The 21499-nt window shown below is 37.8% G+C and overlaps 1 long non-coding RNA gene across 1 annotated transcript in view; it reads right to left on the bottom strand.

Moving 5' to 3' along the window:
- LOC148266848 (uncharacterized) overlaps nucleotides 1-21499 on the bottom strand; it is a 46118-nt gene that overhangs the window by 16625 nt on the left and 7994 nt on the right. The window contains exon 2 of the long non-coding RNA XR_015817947.1: nucleotides 3862-3924. This is a non-coding gene — a long non-coding RNA (uncharacterized LOC148266848). The remainder of the gene's footprint in view (nucleotides 1-3861; nucleotides 3925-21499) is intronic.

Raw genomic sequence — 21499 nt, forward strand, 5'->3', positions numbered from 1 at the left:
CCTCTCGTTGTAGGGATGGCTCATATTATGGAAATAGTGGAGGGTCAGACAGTTCTCTCCTCTGTTTCCTGGCCTACTGGGCAGATATGAGTCTCTCTAAAATCTCGAAGAGCCGATCGACATTCTCTCGAAGGGACCCGTCTCGGGCTATCCTGTTTAATAAGGGACTTCATCTCCTCGTGTATTTGTACTTATTTTTTACAAAGAATGGTTGGGTGATAGTTCATATTTGGTGTTTTTAAGTCTTTGTTTAAGGAATGATTACGAGGAACGCGGCTCTGATACCAACTGTAAAGGCCCAGAACTTAAAAGGTAATAAAGTCATAAATTAAATACGAAAGCAAAATAATAGAGTTTAGGGTTTACATTCCTTACACAATAATTTAGAAGGTCCAATAGGGCTACGGGAATGACCCTTCTAAAAGAATAAATGAAAATTAAGGAAATAAATAAAAGGCAATAACCTGAGCATTGTAGGACGACTTTCACTAGCTTCTGAGGGGAGTCCAGGTGGTGAACTTATTCACAAGTCTCTTGTTGATCAGGATTTAGGTCTTGGTCCTCTTGACTTAAAATAGTTAATAAAATGGTGAGCTACACTAACCTAGTAAGATATCACATTCTTACCGATACAAAAACTGAAGATTGGTAAAAATCATAAAAATAACCAATGAAGCTCTTGATTTAAGTAAATTCATTTATCATAAGAAAAACCATTGATTACATATATTTACTGTTGCGAGATTTCCAAAATCGACCTATAGAGATATAATAATTTAACTAATTTTCCAATCTCATTTTCAAGTGAGCAATAGCAACCAGTTTCCCTTTTTATTTGCCTACTAGTATCCCTAGGAGCCCATAAGGATGTAACACTACACGTGAACCAATATTCAACATTTTCAACTAACCGGTCGCTCCCATACCCCGTCCGATATGGCACCAAAAATACCATCCCTCAATACCTCGTCCAGTATGAGGGTTAATCAAGCTGTCCTCATATCCCGTCTGGTATGAGTACCAAAAATACCATTCCTTGATACCCCATTTGGTATGAGTTATCGTTCACGGTAGGATTCCCTATGTACCCAGTCGATCCACCATCTCCTAGGATATCCAATAAGACAACCATTCATTAATTCACATAACCAAACGATTTTTCGTTTGCATATTAATTTTTAATTTCATAAATTAACCATAAATAATGCAAGATAATCAATAAATATATAACAAGGAAGTACAACTGAATCATTTAATCATTCTAGTATATTCTCATGTATTTAAAGCTATAAATTAAAATAATCAGTTACACAGGACAAACAAATAAATGACTAACCGATTCCGGCTCTATTGGTAACTTGTAATTATTCTCAAGATTTTTTAAATTACAAAAATACCATATTATCGATTATTAAGCTTCAATTCTATAACAGAGAATAAGGTGAGGGATTCTTACCCAAATCGGTGTCCGAAATACTGAACTTTTTATTGCACCTACTGGTGGTCCTGGGGTTTCCTGAATTATTATACGGAGATTAAAACACGCTTTACGTACCTAAAAATACCTCCAAAAACTCAAAATCTGTGTTAAAAACTCTTTTCGACCAATTTTGAAAATTTGGCACGGCGGCACCATAGTGCTCCGGCAACGGCACCGCGGGCTGCGTTGGCAGTTTCCTTTGGCTTGGCTGTTTTTGGTTAGTTTTGACTGGTTTCGCCCGATTTTATACCCATCCCTACGAGAAAACACATTACAGGGCCTCGGTTGGCTGAAAAAGTTTAAAAATGAAAAACCTACTAGCGGCCGAATTTTTTGGTGCGGCGGCTCCGCCGGCTCACCTTAGTGGTTGGTCTTTTTCTTCAATCAACTTGTAGAAAATAGAACGGAGAACAGAATGGTGGAAAAATTGCATGAAATAGAAAACGGAAAGGAGCTTATTGGTGGCAGTTTTGGGTTTTGCCCGCGATAGCACCGCCGAACTTTGCCCGCAGTTTTCAGCTCATCTGCTGTTCCTTTTGCTCTGATTTGGCCATTGGGGTGCTCAGAATCAAATTCCAAGCTGATAGGAGAATTTTTACCTTTTTAGCAATCAGAGGTGGCTTCAGCGCAACGGTAGGTGGCTGTCGGATCCCTTCTCTAGCGACTGATTCTTCTTCTCTTGCGAGAGGCTGGCGGCTAGGGTTTGTGTTTATTGTGATGCGAGATATTTATACCCGTCTCACTTAAATCTGGACCATCCATCGCGATTTAATCTCGATTGTCCGTTCGTGTTTTAAGAAGGAACGAATTTGGGCTGTTCATAGTATTTAATCGCGACCATCCGATCGCGCCTGAGGAGGAAATGGATCCAAATCATCCACGCTTGTGAGAACACTTCAGGGCTGTCTGATTGCAAGCATGCGGATTGCTAGCGTGGCACCGAGTCAGTGTGCCTTGCCACACAGAGCGCTCCAATTCATCGGGGCTGCTAACTGGGCGGTCCTACATGGTGCAATTTGCTTTAATTGCGTTTTGATCCCCAATTTTTTATTTTTCTTTTAAAAACACCATCTGAACCAAAATTTTCACCTCTTTTTCCCAAAATTATTTTCAATTTCATCCTCAACCTATTTTTTTCCTAATTTCACATTAAATAAAAATTTATTAATTTCAAAATTATATTTTTATACATTTTTAAAATTTTAAAATTAATCCTGGACCAAATTCCGAGCCCAGGTATTATAATATTTCTTTCCCTTTTTTGTTTGTCCAAAATTACTTCTCTTTATTTCATTTTGTAATCAATTCAAAAGGGAACACTAAAGATGGAAGGAAAATAGTTAAATGTACTCCATCCTAATTCATGTGTAAAAGAAAAATGTCTGTGATGTTGCAAGATTTAAAAAAGTAACAATAATGCACCAATTTATGCAACTTTAAATCACTACATTAATTACAACTTGATAGTAAATGAGCATACCATTTAGCTCAAAGTTATTATCCACTTTCAAAAATATTTAAAAAGCATATGATAATCAACACATCCAAAAAAAAAAGTTCAATATGCTTAAAATATCCAACTGACTTACTCTAGATATACAAGTCATAGCTTAATAATTAATCATCCTTAAAACTATTTTATCTAAAGATGTACCAATTAATCATCCAGTAAGAAACCCACCCATTATTAATACCAAGAGAGATTAATAAATAAAATTAATTCAACTCATATCATCTTCTTTATTTTATCTATTATTTATTCATAAAATCTCAGTATGAGTATGCAAATTAAACTCAAAATTTGTAAATATCCTTTAGGTTGCAAGATATGCTTATGACATCAGTTATTGATTGGCAATTGAATTATGTATCATTTTTAAATCAATGACTTTTTCATTGACTTTCTTTTCAAGAACTATTTAAATGATTTTTTTTAATGTTTTTTAAATACGAAATTTCAAATTTATTTTTAGAAATCAATTAAGTAAACCTTTCAAAAGTTCTTCTTAAAATCAATCACCACTTTCAAGTTTTTGAAGGATCAAAATTTATGTGAAGAAAAATATACTAAAAAATAGCTTGACTTAAGATATGGGTATACTGCTTGTATCCTATACAAGATGTTAATCATTACCGATGTAAAAAATAAAAAAAATCATCTATATAATTGACAAGGATCAAGCTGTACATCAGTTATATAGTTGACACGGGGTGAAGTGCGTTTACTCTACAAATTGAAAATCATTAATCTCGAACTCACTATATTTAACAAATCAAAACTTAATTACCTAAAAGAAACCCTCCCTATTGGAATCACAGTCGATTAAGAAAAAGTTTATCCAATTAATTAGAAAAAAAAAAGAAAGATGCCATAGACTTACCCGATAAGTTAATCCATATTCTCTGCTCAACGAAGCAGTCTGAAACTCCTAACTTGAGGATGCCTGAAGAACTTAAAATTAGCAAAGCTAATTTAAGCAAAATCTTATTTATTGATGTTATGAATTATATGTTTACAACCTATGGGTAAAGACCTTTATATAGACTTTTCATAAGATAATTTTAAATGATTTTAAGTACTTAGAAATTAATAAAATAATTAAAAGATAAAAGTCTATTTCAATCTATAATTTAAAATACTAATTAAATATTTATATTAAAATAATAATAAATTAAATCAATAAAATAATGTAGATTTTAGCTCATGTGAATTTTGCATAAAATCACATGGAAAATATGCAAAAAGGACTTTAAAATTTGGATAGGTTACTGCAATTTCAAGCCACACATGTGACATGTGTAGTTGGCATGCCCACATACGCGTCGACAGAACTCAGGCGCGCTCAAGTGAGCACAGCCAATCCTTCTGCGCGGACCTTCCTTCTGAGCATGCGTGAAACATGATGTGGCCAAACTTTTCCTATGTGTGCACGCAGGCTCCCTTGCACAGGTATGCATCGCCTGGGCATGTGACTTGCTCCCGTTGCGCGATGGGATGTCCACGTGTGCATGCCTTCTTTACGAGTGTGCCGGGACGTCCCGTACCTGCGTGTGTCCTGACGTATGGCCCATGGGCCTTTTGCACACCCGACCTATTTCTTACTCGCGACCTAAAATCTCCTAGACGTGGACTCTTCCAGTGGTGCTGATACCTTTCCCTTTCCGCAGGTTAGTACGCCAGGCGCCCAATCCGTGCCCAACATGTACATAGTAGGCAAGCCTTTGCACACACGGCCAGCCCGTGCAAACAACACAACAATGTGTCTAGCGCGTCTAGTGCAACCACACACACTACCCACATGTCCACGAATAGGCCGACCCACGCAATGACTCGCGCGGCCCAAGAGGATAAACTTTGTGCCTCATCTAAAGTAGCCCGTGTGCCTACTCCTTAAGACCTACGTGCCACTCTTGGGCTAATTCATGCACCAAGTTCGACTAACCCGCACCTTGAGTCCTTTTTGGACTTTCCCTCTTCAATTCCCTATGTATTTTACATGGCAAACACATGGGATAAATTGTTACGTTTTTAAATATTATTTTGTAACACTCCACTTGTCGTTGTGCTTAATTAATTTGAAATTTTTTTTTATTTGGGCCTTTAGGCCGCGTTGAATTCATTTAATTTACTCCACATATTGTTTATCGTAAAACATAAATCTTGTAAATTTTTAATTAATTTGATTTTATTTAATATTATTTTATTTTAATTATTTTCAGTTAATTTTAATTTAATTTCATTTATATTATTTATTTGTTTTAGTAAAAATTGGAAATTTTGAAAAAAAGGGCGAAACAGAAAAAATCTTGGGGGGAAGCTGCCCACGCGAGATGTCTGTGCATTATGCGTGCGCACACACGCACATAGAAGACGTGGGACACGCCCACAATGCGCTCGTCCCATCTGCATGTGCAGTACGGGACCCTGCGCACGTCCTATCAAGCGCAGGCGGGTCATCCGCGCATCACCTCATGCACGGACAGGCATTGCACATTGTGCGCGCGCCATCCGTGCAGTAGGCCTGCGTAGATAGGCCCTTGTGCTCCTGGAGCTTGCACACAGTAGGCCAGCATGTGCGAAGCCTAGAATGCCTAGGTCTCGCGTGCGCGCAGGCTAGCCCCTGCGCATGTGGCAGGTGGCCTGTGTGCCTACAGACTAGCCTGTAGTGCGCCGCTGTCGCCTCAAGCAATGCGCCGCCACTGCCGGTGGAGGTGGCCTTCCTCCCTTGTTTTTCATGCCGAGCATCTTTTTCTTCTCTCTCTTCATCAGATTTCACCACTTTTTGTGAATCCAGTGGTTCCCAATTTCTATAAATAAGTCTTCCATTCCCACTCTTCCCCACACTTCTCTCCTTCCATTTTTCAAGACTTAGAAAGAGAGAAAGGGAGAGAGAGTGATTTAGAGAGAGGAAAGAAAAAAAAGAAGAATGGTGAAAGAGGAAATATCAAGGATTCGGTAAGAAATTTAACATTTCTTTCGATGTCTTAAGGAGTATTTTTATGTAAAAAAATCATTAAATTATGATAATTATGACTTTTCCTATTTTGCATGTTTGTGTGTTTATAAGTCTTATAAGCTGAATTGTACTTGTTTTCAAGCATGCTATGTGATTTATAGATACTTGATATTTTGCATGTAATAAAATTAATACAAACTCGGTATTGTTATCTGGAAAGATAAAAAAATGAAAAAAAAGTGGAATGAAGCATGAACGGTCCAAAATATGTATTTGTACTGACACGCATAATGCATTAAGTGTCTCGTTAGCCTTTTTATCTCTGAGGGGTATCTGTTCCCCAAGCCACATCTGAGGTATCTTTGTCCCCCTCTCCCATCTGGTCTGAAAAGACATAAGAGGACCACTCCTTGTAGATGAGGCGTACCCTCTGACAAGAGTGCTGATGCGAATATCTATTAGAGGTCACCTTTGGCTAAGTACTCTCGTGACTGTAGATATCTGATAAGACCACTATGGTTTGTATAACTGTGGTCGTAGATCATACCGTGGTTTGGCCAGCTGGAATTCGGTCAACTGGAATTGTCGTTGTTTGTATCTAATCTGGTCATTTCACATGGGTAGTTGAAAATTTATTATGCCTTTAAAGATGGAAGTTTTAATGATTTTGCGAAGTATGACATAAAAATTAGAGCATTTCATGATTTATTTTATTTTATTTATTATCTGGCATGATGCATGTTTGTTTGATTATATTAACATACTATTTTCCTAATAAATAAATTATTTTTATAATGTAAGATAAGTCTACGAAATAGCCAAATGATAAGTATTTATGTTAGAATAATTTACATTTAAAACCTTATGATGTTATTTCAATACTGTTTTTTTTACTGAGTATATGGAACTCACTCTTTCCATGCTCTCTCACAGATGAGGAAGAAAATGATGAACCACATGCTGACCTACCCTTGGAAGTCTATGAGGATCCTGTGGATCCACATAACTTGAGTGCATGACTGTTCTCGCACTCTGATGAGTCCAATAACATAGTGAAAGAAGTTACCTTCTTTTCTTTTTTGATTTTGTAATTGTAGCCACTTCTGGTCTCAGTAATATGTATGTAATTGGAACTCATATATATTTGTAAGGGATTTGCATTAATTGGTTTTGCTGCATAAACTTTTATCATGCACTCGTTCTTCTGTTTCTGTATCTGACACCCATTTGTCTTTATTAACACTTGGGATGTCATAGATGGTATCAGAGCATAATTATGCGGAATAAATCCCTTACACTGAGGCTTAGGTAGAAATACCCTTAGAAGTACTTAGGAAGAATAAGTCATCTTATTAAAAATGTTAGACCACCAACTCGTATCTCCCTTTCTTTTGTAGGAATTACGCGAGGAAGACCATCCATAGAGCGTATTGACTGACCTAAAGCCCCGGATCACTCGACCAGGGCTGAATTTTCCAAACTCTTTTGAGCCGCCTAAGGATCAACTGTGGCCATAGGACAAAATCAAGCCAACCCTTGTCCACCTCCTACCCTCGAATACTGAACAGTGAAGAAGTCTATTTCCCACAATATAGCGGAGTTTAGGAAAATCAACTTGTCATATTTTGAAGGTGGCCCTGACCCTTTAGTAGCCAAAGCCTGTATCCTACAGATAGAGAAGCTTTTCTCTGTCCTAGACCTGACTGAGGAACATAAATTTCCCTAGTAGCTTTTATGCTAAATGGTGAAGCTGAACACTGGTGGTGATTTAAGAAGGACATCCTACCTAGCCCTACCACCTGAGAAGTTTTCATGGATGCATTATTTGGTAACTTTTTTCCTGCTTATGTCCAAGAAAAGAAGAAGGAATTTCAGGACCTCCGCTAAGAAAATTTGACGGTTGCCTAGTATGTAGCTCGTTTTGTTCAATCGTCTAAGTTTGCCCCTCTAATGGTCACTCCTGAAAGTCGAAAAGGTAGGAAGTTTCTAAAAGGCCTTCATGCTAACTACTATGACCGAGTCGTAATGCTAAGACGCAGCTCGTATTCGTAGGTGTTAGAACATGACCAGCTGGCCTCGGCTAAGCACCAATGCATTTCCTGACTCCATACCCAACAACAACCCCAACAGTTTAAGAGGAGATTGTCTAATCCAATAAGTAGCCACCCCAATAAATGAACTAGATTTGCTCTTCCCCCTACCTTGCCTCCACCTATAGTTCAACCTACCCAACCTAACAAACCTTGTCAGCATTATGGTCGCCCACATGGTGACCTGCCCTATCGGCATGTCAATCACGCCTGCTATCGGTGCAGAAGCACCCAACATCTTATAAAAAACTGCTTTCAGTGACCAAAGGGCATGGCTAGCCTGTTGCTTAGGGTCGCGTGTACCACTAGATGAACCTGGTGTTCTCTCCACTCCTGTTCTCATCCAGGGTATGCTTTCTATCCATGATACTTCTACCAAGACTTTGATCGATACTGGTGCTACTCACTTTTTTATTTCCTGTGTATTTGCTAGTAATCTTGATTTTAGGCCAGAACCTTTAGTAGAAACATTAACGGTGGAAACTCCCTCTAGGGGATTATTAGAAGCTCACTATGTGTACAAAGATTGTAAAATAAAAGCTTCAGGAATAGAAATATTTATGAATATAATGTTGTTAGATTGTAGAGGATTTGATGTGATATTAGAAATGGACTAGTTAGAGAAATACAGAGCAATAATCAATTGTGAAAGTAAAATGATAACTTTACGATCTCCGAAAAGGAATAAAATTATTGTTATTATTTTTTTTAATAACCGAATACACAAGAATATGAGTGTTGATCCTGCAGTGTGTTCCATACCGATTGTTTGTAACTTTCTGGATTTTTTTCCCATCAAACTTCTTAGTCTGTCTCCCCCACGAGAAGGAGAGTTCTTAATTGAGTTGCTGCCCGAAACCCAACTAATTTTGAAGCTCGCCAATCATATGTATCGAGCTGAGCTGATAAAGCTGGAACATCAGCTCTCTGAACTTATTACCTAGAAGTTTATCCACCCCAGCCATTCTCCTTGGGTCGCTCTAGTGTTATTCATGAAAAAGAAAGATGGTTCTCTCAGCCTCTATGTGGATTACCGAGAACTCAATCGAGTGATAGTTAAAAGTAAGTACCCCTTACCTCGAATCGATGACCTATTTGATCAACTGCAAAGAGCCATGGTCTTCTCTAAGATTGACCTCAGGTCGGGATACCACCAGCTGAGAGTCAAAGAAGAAGATATTTCAAAGACTGCCTTTCGATACAGGTACGATTTATATGAGTTCAAGGTAATGCTATTTGGGTTAACCAATGCTCCTATAGTCTTTATGGACATCATGAACAGAGTTTTCTGGCATGTACTAGATTAGTACATTATCGTATTTATTAATGATATCTTCGTGTACTCCAAGAGCTTGGGGGAGTATGTAGTGCACTTGACTGAAGTGTTTGAGACCCTTCATCGGAACTAACTGTATGCTAAACTTAGTAAATGCTCTTTTTGGTTGGATTGAGTTTCCTTTCTCAGTCATATAATTTCAAGTGAAAGAGTTTTCATGAATCTGTCCAAGCTTGAAATAGTAGTCAACTGGAATCTACCCACCAATGTGGTCGAGGTACATAGTTTTTTTGGCTTGGCATGATACTATTGATGCTTCACCGTTGAATTTACTAAGATTGTTGTTCCATTGACTCGACTCACCTAGAAGGGCGTACCATTTGTCTAGAACTATGAATGTAGTGAAAGCTTCATATAATTGAAGCATCATCTTACCTCTGCTCCTGTGTTGATCCTCCCTGAGAATACAAGAAGGTTTTAGGTCTACTATGATGCATCTCATATTGGCTTGGGGTGTGTCTTGATGCAGCTTAGTAAAATAGTTACTTATGGGTCCTGATAACTGAAGCTTCATGAGCAGAACTACCCTACCCACGACCTAGAGTTGGCAGCTATTATCTTTGCTCTAAAAACATGGCATCACTATTTATTTGGGCAGACTTTTGAGATTTATACTGATCGCAACAGTTTGAATTATGTCTTCTCGTAGAGGGAGCTAAATATGAGACAGAGACACTGGATGGATCTCCTAAAGGATTATGCCTGCTAGATCATCTATCACCCTAGTATAGGAAATATAGTCGCTGATGCACTAAGTTGAAAGGAGTCCACAGTATTGGATCAAACCATGGCCTCCAATTGGAAATTGAGGGACACTATGCAGTCTCTTCGCCTTAGCTACTATAGTAAAGGAACCTATCTTCCTCATATCTGAGCCCTAGCAGATCTCTTCATGAAAATCTTGGAAGCTCAGTCCATGGACCCAAAACTCTCCAAGAATATAGGTAAGTTCACTTCTGATGAATATCTTGATTTCAGGATTTTAGATGATGGACTGTTCATATTTCAAAATCAAATTTGGGTCCTCGTCGCTCTTAGGGTGGATGTTCTCAAGACCGCCCATACTTCTAAGCTATCAGTCCATCCCAAGAGTACCAAGATGTACTGGAACTTGAAGTGTCAGTACTAGTGGCCGAGAATAAAGAAGGATATAGTTGACTACGTCTCCCAATGCCTTACTTATCAAAGGATTAAGGCAGAACATCAGAGACCCAGTGGTTGGTTACAAGATCTTTGATTCCTAAATGGAAATGGGAGCATGTAACTATGGATTTTATCACAGGATTGTCCAGAACCTATTCCGATCGAAATGCTATCTGTCATCGTTGACAGACTGAACAAGACTGCCCACTTTCTACCTATCAAAACCATTAACTCTACCAATAAATTAGTCTGCCTATATGTTGATGAGATTGTTCGACTTCATAGTGTTCCTTCATCCATTGTGTTCGACTGTGATCCCTGATTCACCTCCTACTTCTAGGCTAACTTTTAGGCAGCTCTAGGGTCTTAATTATATTTTAGTACCGCTTATCATTCCCAAACGGATGGTCAGTCAGAATGCACAATCCAAACATTAGAAGACATGTTGCGTGCTTTCATCCTTGACTTTGGTGATAACTAGTATGAGTACTTTCTCCTATGTGAATTTGCTTATAATAACAAGTATCATTCCAGTATTGGCTTGGCTCCGTACGAATCATTGTATGGAAGGCCTTGCCATTCTCCTACTTATTGGAGTGAAGTCGAGAACTAGCGCCATTTGGGACCAGACTTCATTCAGGAGACCATTGAGAAGGTCGCAATCATCCACAAGAACTTAGCCACTGCCTAAAGTAGTCAGAAGAGCTACGCCGATAATTGTAGGCGACCCTTGGAATTTACCGTGGAAGACTAGGTTTTCCTCAAGGTTTTCCCCTACAAGGGAAAGATGCGGTTTGGAAAAAGAGGGAAGTTAAGCCCTTGATACGTGGGATCGTTTCGGATCATTGAGTGCATTGGACCTGTGGCATACTACCTTGCTCTATCCTGAGAGTTTATGGGTCTACATGACGTCTTTCATGTCTCGATGTTAAAAAGGTACTACCCTGAACCTTCTCATATTATACCTCGCGATGAGGTGTAGATACAAGCTGATATGACTTATGAGAAGGTTTCTGCAGAGATTCTTGGGTGGACCGATAAGGTCTTGCGCAACAAGACAATTTCCATGGTGAAGGTGAGATGACAGCATCATACTCCCAAAGAAGCAACATGGGAGTTAGAAAGCGAGATGAGGGAGAAGTATCCGGACTTGTTCCAGACCAATTTGGGGACTAAATTTTTCTAAGGTGGGGAGAACGTAACACCTCACCTGTCGCTGTGCTTAATTAATTTGAAAAATCCTATTTATTCGGGCTTTTAGGCCACATTAAACCCATTTAATTTACTCCGCATATTATTTATCATAAAACTTGAATCTTGCTGATTTTTAATTATTTTGATTTTATTTAATATTATTTAATTTTAATTATTTTCATTTAATTTTAATTTAATTTCATTTATATTATTTATTTTATTTTAGTAAAAATTAAAAAATTTGGAAAAACGGCAAAATGGAAAAAAACTCTTGCAGGAAGCTGCCTACGCACTATGCCCCGCACACAGCAGATGCAGGACATCACACAATGCGCGTGTCCCACAGCACGCGCGACGCAAGGTCAGACCCTCCGCGCGTCACCTTGCACGTGGACAGGCATCGCGCACTTTTCGTTGGGGGCCTGTGTGCAGTAGGCTTGCGCACATGGCACTCAGCGTGCCTAGGCCTAGTGCACGCGGCAAGTGGTCAGCAGTGCATCGCCGGAGCTGATGGAGGAGGCCTTTCTCCCTCATTTTTCATGCCGAGCATCTTTTTTATCTCTCTCTTCATCGAATTTCGCCACTTAGCACGAATCCAACAGTTCTAAATTTCTATAAATAGGTCTTCCCTTCCCACTCTTCCCCACACTTCCATTCTTTCATTTTTCAAGACTTAGAGAGAGAAAGAGAGAGAGAGTGATTTAGAGAGAGAAAAAGGAAAGAAAAGAAGAACGGTACAGGAGGAAATATCAAGATTTCAATAAGAATTTAATATTTCTTTCGACGTCTTAAAGAGTATTTTTAGTTAAAAGAAAAATTATTAAATTATGAGAATTATGACTTTGCTTGTTTTGCATACTTGTATATTTGTAGGTCTTATAAGTTGAACTGTTCTTGTTTTCAAGCATGTTATGTGATTTATAAACACTTGATGTTTTATATGTAATAAAATTAATATGAACTCAATATTGTTATTTGGAAAGATAAAAAAAACAAAAAAAAATTAAAAAAGTGGAACGAAGTATGAATGGTCCAAAGTATGTATCTGTACTGACATGCGTAATTTATCAAGTATCTCGTTAGCCTTTTTAACTCTGAGGGGTATTTATTCCCCTAGCCCCATCTGGGGTATCTTTGTCCCCCTCTCCCATCTAGTCTGGAAAGGCGTAAGAGGATCGCTCCTTGTGGATGACGGCGTATCTTTTGACGAGAGTGGTGACGCAAATATTTGTTAGGGGTCATCTTTGGCTAAGTACTGTCGTGACATAGGTATCTGATAGGACATATGGTTGGTACGGCCGTAGTCATAGATCGTACTATGGTTTGGCCAGCCAAAATTGTGCCTGAATAAATTATCATTATCTATATCTGATCTGCTTGTTCCACATGGGTAGTTGGAAATCTGTATCTACCTTCAGAGATGGAAGTTGTAACGATTTCGCGAAGTATGACACAAAAATCGAAGCATTTAATGATTTATTTAATTTTCTCTATTATCTGGTATGATGTATGTTTGTTTGATTATATTAACGTACTGTTTTCCTAATAAATAAATTATTTTCATAATATAAGACAGGTCCATAAAGTAGCTAAATGGTAAGTATTTATGTTAGAATAATTCACCTTTAAAATCTTACAATATTATTTAAAAACTGTTTTCCTTACTAAGCATATAGAACTCACTCTTTCCATACCTCCCCTAGATGAGGAAAAAAATGATGAACTGTAGGCTGACCTACCCCTGGAAGTCTATGAGGATCCCTTAGATCCACAAAACTTAGTGCATGACTGTTCTCGCACTTCGATGAGTCCAATAGTATAGTTAAAGAAGTGCCATTCTTTTGTGCTTTGATTTTGTAATTGTAGCCACTTCTGGGCTTAGTTATATGTATGTAATTGGAATTCATATATATTTGTAATATTGTTTATAAATTAGCATTCAAATTTATTTGATTATTAATTTGTTCAGCATATTGCTTGAATCCATATTATCTGTTTGATCTGAGTAATTTCGTGTTTCTTTTATTAGTTGAAAAGAAATCAAAACTCAAAAATATCTCAATTGCAGCCCTTAAGATAATTGACACGTTGTTTTACATCCTTGCATGAGAAAAGTAGAGCAACCGTCTATTAATGTGATTGAAAAACCTATGAGAAATCAAAGGCAGAGTACCTCACCTAATAGGTGCAAGTGAAATCATTCCATTACGTCATTTCACGTTTAAATTTCAAATTGCATTCTATAACCTTGCCTTAACATTGCATGAAGAAACTTGACTAGTTGTAGAGCGTAGTCGACATTGGGGGTAGTATAATTAGATACACTTTCCAGTTAAATACATTAGGATTGATCAGATCCCTATGCATTAGTCTGCATTGTCATTCTTTGTGATCTACGTTTCTATTATTTTATTGTGCTTCTATTCCAATATAAAATTAAGTGACTAAATTTTTGCTAGTTACTTAACCATAAGTAGAGGCACACCATTCCTTCTTCTATGTGCTTGCTTATGAGTTTCAGTGGAAATTAGATTCCGTTAGGGTTCTTTGTTGTATCACAAAGACTGATGCGCAGACCTCAATCCAAGTGATTCTAATTTTGAACACTCAACTTGACAGAACAAGTTATAGAGTGAGAGACTGTAAGGTAAACACGAGAGAAAGTGAGGGAGAGTTAATTACTTTCACTAACCTTTGCCTTTGCAGGAACTCCACAATGTCTCACCATAGTGCAACACCAGACCCGTAACCATAGAAGAGAGAGTCATGGACACATTGAACTAATTAAGCATCCAGTTGGGGAATATGGCTGCATGCATGGACCGCATAGAGCAAGGTAGCAAACGTAGGCGTTCCCGATGCCAAATAGTGTAGGAGGAGACATGGTCTTATGGTGATGATGCTAGTGACAGACAGGGGGGTTTTTGTGAAGAGACAAACTGGGATCTTCATGATTTGAAGTTCTAAATACCAGCCTTTTGAGGAAAGAATGACACTGAGGCCTACCTCAAATATGAATTTTATCACTTTAATCTCCCACTCTAGAGGCTTCTAGATTTATCCAGACTCCTCTCACCACTTTATCCTCCTTTGAGGTGCTTCCATACCAAATTTAGGCTCCATTCCAACTTTTTTGGGCTGCCTTAGGCCCACTTAAACCCTTAAGGCCCAAAACCACACTCCATGCACATACCTTCTCTTCTAACAGCTATAACTCCCTCGATTCTTATAAGTTTTGGCCTATTTTACCTTCTGCTTGCCATGTTTCAGCTACTTATAGACAAAATTTGGACTCAAAACAATCATATATTGCCCATCTAAGGTCCATTTAAGGCCCGAAAGGTCTAAATCGCACTCAAAGTTAGGCCCATGCAAAAACCTTTATATCAAAACTTTATAACTTACTCAATTCTTAATCTTTCTGGGCAAACGTATGCTTCACGTGTTCCTCAAGCAAACAACTATCACATGGTTTTTGTTTGGGTTTTTTCTGAGTTCATTTAGACAACTTATGGCCCAAAGAGTCTTAAAAGGTCAAAATTATTATTCATGTGTATACTTCACAGGTTTGACCTCATATCTCCAACATTTGCTTCTATGGACATTTTTCTTTTTCCAAAAACTTCTTCCTTAATGGCTTGGCTAGTTCTCAGCCAAATATGAGACTTCAATGCCAAGTATTTCACTCTTAGAACATAAATCAATTTAAATGGGTCAAAGAGAGCTCCTCAGGGATTTTTTTTCTCACTCGAGAGATTTTCTCCCGCACATGGGGGATTTCTCTCCTGGTTCTTCATCCAATTATTTTCACACTTTTACAAAGTATTTTTCTTACCTTCTATTAGATCATTCTAGTCTCGAGAAGCATTCTCGAACCTAAAAACTCGACTTTCCCTTGTTGGAAGAAAAACTCTTCTTAAAGGATTTTGGTTATCCGAATCCCATCGTTTTTGCTCCGCTTGACTTAAAACTCTTTGACCTTATTACATCTTTCTACATACATATACATACTTAAATAGCCATACAAAACATGAGAAATTCATCTATAAAAAATATGGGTCATTACACTAGGCTTCCCAAATTCTTTGAATGAGAGTGGACTTGATCCAAATTTAGGTAAGGTATGCATCCTCACCATAATGGTTCAATCAGAGACCTTGAATCATTTCGAGCATTCTCCACTTAGAAACCATTATCCAAGCCAATTAAGTTGAGTTTTTTCTGCAAAGAGCATCTACAATTACATTACCCTTACTAAAATGGTATAGGATCTTGCAGTCGTAGTCTTTTAAAAGGTGCATCCAATGCCTCTGCCTCATATTAAGTTCCTTCTGTGAGAATAAGTACATTAAACTTTTTTTATCAGTGTAGATCTCAAAAGTTTGGCCATACAAATAGTGACACTATATCTTGAGGGTGAAAACTATGGTTGCTAGCCCAAGGCCATGAGTAGGGTAGTTTCATTCATGCGGCTTTAATTACTGGAAATCATAAGTGACTACCTGACCATGTTACATAATCATGCATCTAAGACTAATGTGAGACGCATCATTATAAACATAAAACTGATCGATGTTGTTAGGAAGAATTAGCACCAAGGCAGTGGTAAGTCGATGTTTCAATTTGACAAGACTTTCTTCTTGGTGAAGTGGATGAGTGGGCCAATAATGCGAGGAAAAACCCTTAATAAAATGACGATAATAACCCACCAAGCCCAAAAAGCTACGAACTTCTATGACATTAGTTGATTGACTCTAATCAATCACTGCCTTAACTTTCAAGGGATCCATAGAAACACCTTCACCAGAAATAATATGACCAAGGAAAGAGATCCAATCCAACTAGAAGGAACACTTACTAAACTTGGCATACAATTTGTCTCTTTTAAGTGTTCTCAGAACTTGAGTCAGGTGAACAACATGCTCTTGGTGATCTTTGGAATACACTAGGATGTCATCGATGAAGACAATGATATATTGATCTAGTATAGACTTAAAAATCCAGTTCATGAGGTCTATGAATACTGCAGGAGCATTGGTTAACCCAAAAGGCATGACCTTGAATTCAAAATGGCCATCTCAGCAGCGGAACTATGACACCTTGCTCACCATCGCGCTAAATTTGTATTTGAAAAACTCCTATTTATTCGGGCCTTAAGGCCACCTGAACTCATTTAAATTTATTTCGCAACTTTATATCATAAATTGTAATTCAAATTTTATGCTAATTTTGTTATTTTATTTTATTTTGATTTTATTTAATTTCATATATCATTATTAATTTTATTTTATTTTGATTTATTATTATTATTATTAAATAATAATTTTTAGGAGAAAATGGAAAAAGGAGGAAAAATCCCGTGGGAAAACACTCGAGGGAGATGGTCTCCTGCATGGCAACCGCGTGTGACCAAGCACAGGACGTGTGCACAGTGCGCACAATGCGCACGTCCCATCCACGCGAGGCATGGGGCCAGTCCTACGCGCATCACATCGCGCGCAGACAAGGCCAAGTGCCGCACACTGTGCACGTGCCGTCTGCGCAGCAAGCTTGCATAGTTAGGCCTGCGTATAGTAGGCCTACACATGGTGCCCCGATGCGCAACAAGGTAGGCCGACGCTTGTAGGCTAGGCCTGCAACCCGCATTGGTCGGGTGAGGCACACTACCTCCTAAGGTAGTGTGCCATCGCCCTCTTTAGGTGATGTGCCACCACCGGTGAAGGAATTTTTCCTTTATTTTCTGCGCTGCCATTGCATCACATCAAATCGATCATCTTCCACTCAACACTCTCTCTCTTCACAGGATTTTGCTACTTAGCACAAATCTAACAGTCCCCATTTTCTATAAATAGGGACCCTCCCTCCCATTTTCTCATCACTTCCATTTCATTCTTTCACTTTTCAAGAGTTTAGAGAGAGGAAATGGTCTAGAGAGAGAAGGAGATGAGGAGAAGAAGAACGGTGTAGGAAAAACTTCGAGGTTCCGATAAGAAATTTAGTATTTCTTTAAACATCTTAAGAAATATTTCTAAAAAAATTAGAATTATAAATATGTGATTTTGTATGGTTTGCATGTTCTATGTTTAGTAGTTCTAATAAAGTGAATTGTTCTTGATTTCAAGCATGTTATGTGGTTTATAGGCACTTAATGACTTGCATGTAAATAAAATAATATGAATCTTGAGATATTATCTGGAAAATAAAAAAAAAAGAGAAAAAAAAAGTGGAATGAAGCCTGAATGGTCAAAAATATGTTTGTATATGTATTGACATACATAATGCATCAAGTGTCTCGTTTAGGATTTTTATCTCTCAGAGATATCTGTTCCTCCCTCCCCCATCTGGTATGGAAAAACGTGAGAGGACCACTCCCTGTGGATAACAGTGTACCCTCTGATGAGAGCGGTAATGCGAATATCTGTTAGGGGTCACCTTTGGCTAAGTACTGCCATAGTTATAGAATATCTGATAGGGCCATTACGGTCGGTACGACCGTTGTCATAGTCGCACCATGGTTTGGCAAGGCGAAAATGTGCCTAAGCAAATTGTCGTTATCTGTATCTAATCTGGTCATTCTACATGGTTAGTCAGAAATCCGTAGCTGCCCTCAGAGATGGAAGTCAAAACGACTTCGTAAAGCATGACACAAAAATATGAGCATTTTATGATTTATTTTATTTTCTCTATTGTTAAGTATGATTTTGATTTGATTGATATGACTATGATATGATGGATATAATGTTTTCTTTCATAACTAAAATTATTTTTATAATGTAAGATAAGACCCCACGTGACCTGATGGTAAGTATTTATGATATTATTATTCACCTTTTAAACCTTACAATGTTATTTAAATGCTATTTTCCTTACTGAGTATATATGACTCACTCTTTCTATGCCCTCCCCAGATGAGGAAGATAGTGAGGAACCATCCCCTGATCTACCCCTTGAAGTCCATGAGGATCCCATGGATATGCAAACCTTGAGTGCTTGATTGTTGCCGCACTTTGATGGGTCCAATAACATAATGATAGAAGTGGCCCTTTTTGTATTTGTTGCTACTTCTGGCCTCAGTGATATATATATGGAACTCACATATTTTGCAAGAGATTTGTAATAACTTGTTCGCTACATACAATTTTATCATACACTCGTAATATATTTTTGTATCTGACACCCTTATATCTTAATTTGCATTGGGGATGTCACAAGAACGTCTTAGGAATGTTTTTGGCTCTAACCCTCAACTGGTGATAGTTAGACTTGAGATTAAATTTTGGAGAAGACTGAGGTCCCTGTAACTGGTAAAACAAGTTGTCAATGCGGGACAATAGATACTTGTTATTGATTGTCACCTGTTTGAGCTCCCTATAATCAATACACAATCAGAGGGTCCCATCTTTTTTCTTGGAAAACAAAACTAGAGCACTCCAAGGAGAATTGTTTGGTCTGATAAACCTTGTTTCTTGTAGTGTTGCAATCTGATGACCCAACTCTCGAAGTTTTACTCTACCCATCAGATAAGTGGGTTCAAAAATGGGTTGGATCCCTAAAACTAGGTTGATGGAGAATTCGATTTCCCACCTGGGTGGCAGACCTAGAAGATCCTCAGGAAAAACATTTTGAAAGTTACAGACAATTAGGATTATTTATATAGAGTGCTCATAATCCATTTGCTTTTACATCATAGGGGTTAGGAAAAAGACAAACAATTTATTTTCGAAATTCCTATCATGAATTTTATGTAAAACATTAGACACATTCAATTTTAAACATTCAAAAATTCATTTATAAAACATATATTTACACAAAACTAACTTTTCCATTTGTCTTTGTCCGAAGATTGTTTCCTTTTAGGGGGACAAAGGCAGTTTTATCATAACAGTAAATAATGGCACGATAGGCCTCTCATCAGTCCATGCCCAAAATCACATCAAAACCAAAAAAGTCTAGGAGTATAAGGTATATGGTTAATTCTCTACCTGAAACCTTCACCTTACAAGCCTTATACACAACATGGGCTTCTAAAAGTCCCCTAGGCAGTGTCTCTACGATTAAGGTTTGTCCTAGAGTTGCTCATCATAGCCACTCGGATGAAAATGTCAGCCCTTAGACCTTTGAGAAACTTTTGTGCCTTCTTATTTTTGGTAACGATGGACTCTGGGGCAAACTGGGACAATTAAATGAATTTGGTCATATACTGGCTCACTGTCATGCTTCACTACCATAGATCTTGGAACTCCTATTCCTTATTCTCTCAAACATACACTGAAAATAATTATTTGAGGAAAGCGTCGATGAATTAGTCACAAGTTGTTGGAGTGGGCAAGGTGTCATTTTTGAGGTGTCACCAGTGTTTGGCCTCCCTAGTGAACATGAAGGTTGCCAGGGGAACCTTATGCTCTTCGGTGAGTTCTAGTACTGAGAAGAGCTTTTTGATCCTCATGATCCACTCTTTAGCGATCATGGAGTTAGGTCCACCATTGAAATGAGGAGGGTTCAACTTTTAAAATTTTGATATGTTATGCGAAATGACATGGTTGGGGTAACGGTAATCATCCACAGGAAATGAGTGGCCGGCGTTGTGAGCAAAGTTGTGGCCCACAACAGTCAAACCCTAAATTGCCCAAAACAACTCGATAAACTCTGCTTAGGTTGGATTGTCTTAGTTATCAAGTCTTTTTATGGAAGGTCTCCCTCGAGTCATATCACTTAAAAAGGGGAGACAAGGGTTTAGAAATGATGTCGTTCACTAAGTACAAATATTATTTCTAGCTCTAAGAAAATTTTTAAACTTCTACGACTAAATCTTATGCCTCAATGTATAGGATGTCTGAGAATCCTGCTCTAATACCACCTATGACGTCTTAATACCCATTGGGGGTAAATCCAATAACAGAAACAGAAATGAGTGCATAAAATAATATATTCAATGAAATAAATTCATCCCATATAAAATATGATGTCCATACACACATGAGGCTGAGAAGATGGCTCATAAAAATATATACAAACATTGTTCGAGCCACTTCTATCATTACAAAATAATTTTTCATTAGAGTACAGTCATCCACTTGCACTCAAATATCAACTATTAATTCATGAATGGATCCAAACAAGCTTTGAGTGGCAGTTTGGAGAGATTCTTCGATTTCCACATCGTCTTTGGGGGGAAATGAATTGGGTTGAGTTCCATAAAACTCAATAAGAAAAATAGTATTTAAACTATACTACTAAATTTTCAAATGCTATTTGTTTTCAAAAACGTATCATTACTTTTATCATCAGTGAAACTTATCATTAGAGACCATCGCAGATTAGGTTTATTTTAAATATTATCGAAAATGTTGTATCTTTAATTAATCGAAATACATGTGGAAATACCAACATCAGACATAAATAATATAATTAAACAATGAGGAATACATTAAAACTAGTAGAACCTACAAGAACATGGCATGACAAAGACAGAACAGTGAGAAACATATTCAACTCAATAAGAAATCTAAAGCATGGATAACCAATCAATAGTCCAAGCTAAACTATCAAACTATTTAGTACAATTACAAATTTTATAGATCTTTACGCGAAACCTATCAACAGAGGGTGGAGGAGATCATACACTACCATTGCGAATGGAAAAAGATTAGTTCAATATTTACTTATGCAATTAGAAAACTATGATCACGGACGTACTTCGCCATAATTACTCCTACAATCAATGGAAATCTGCTCTCATCAGAGGGAAAGTCAGTACCATTAATAGGGAGTGGTTCACCAATAGTCAGTAGCAATCATA

This window comes from Carica papaya, chromosome 3 (genome assembly GCF_054855325.1).
Source record: "Carica papaya isolate Zhongbai chromosome 3, ASM5485532v1, whole genome shotgun sequence".
Taxonomy (NCBI): Eukaryota; Viridiplantae; Streptophyta; class Magnoliopsida; order Brassicales; family Caricaceae; genus Carica; species Carica papaya.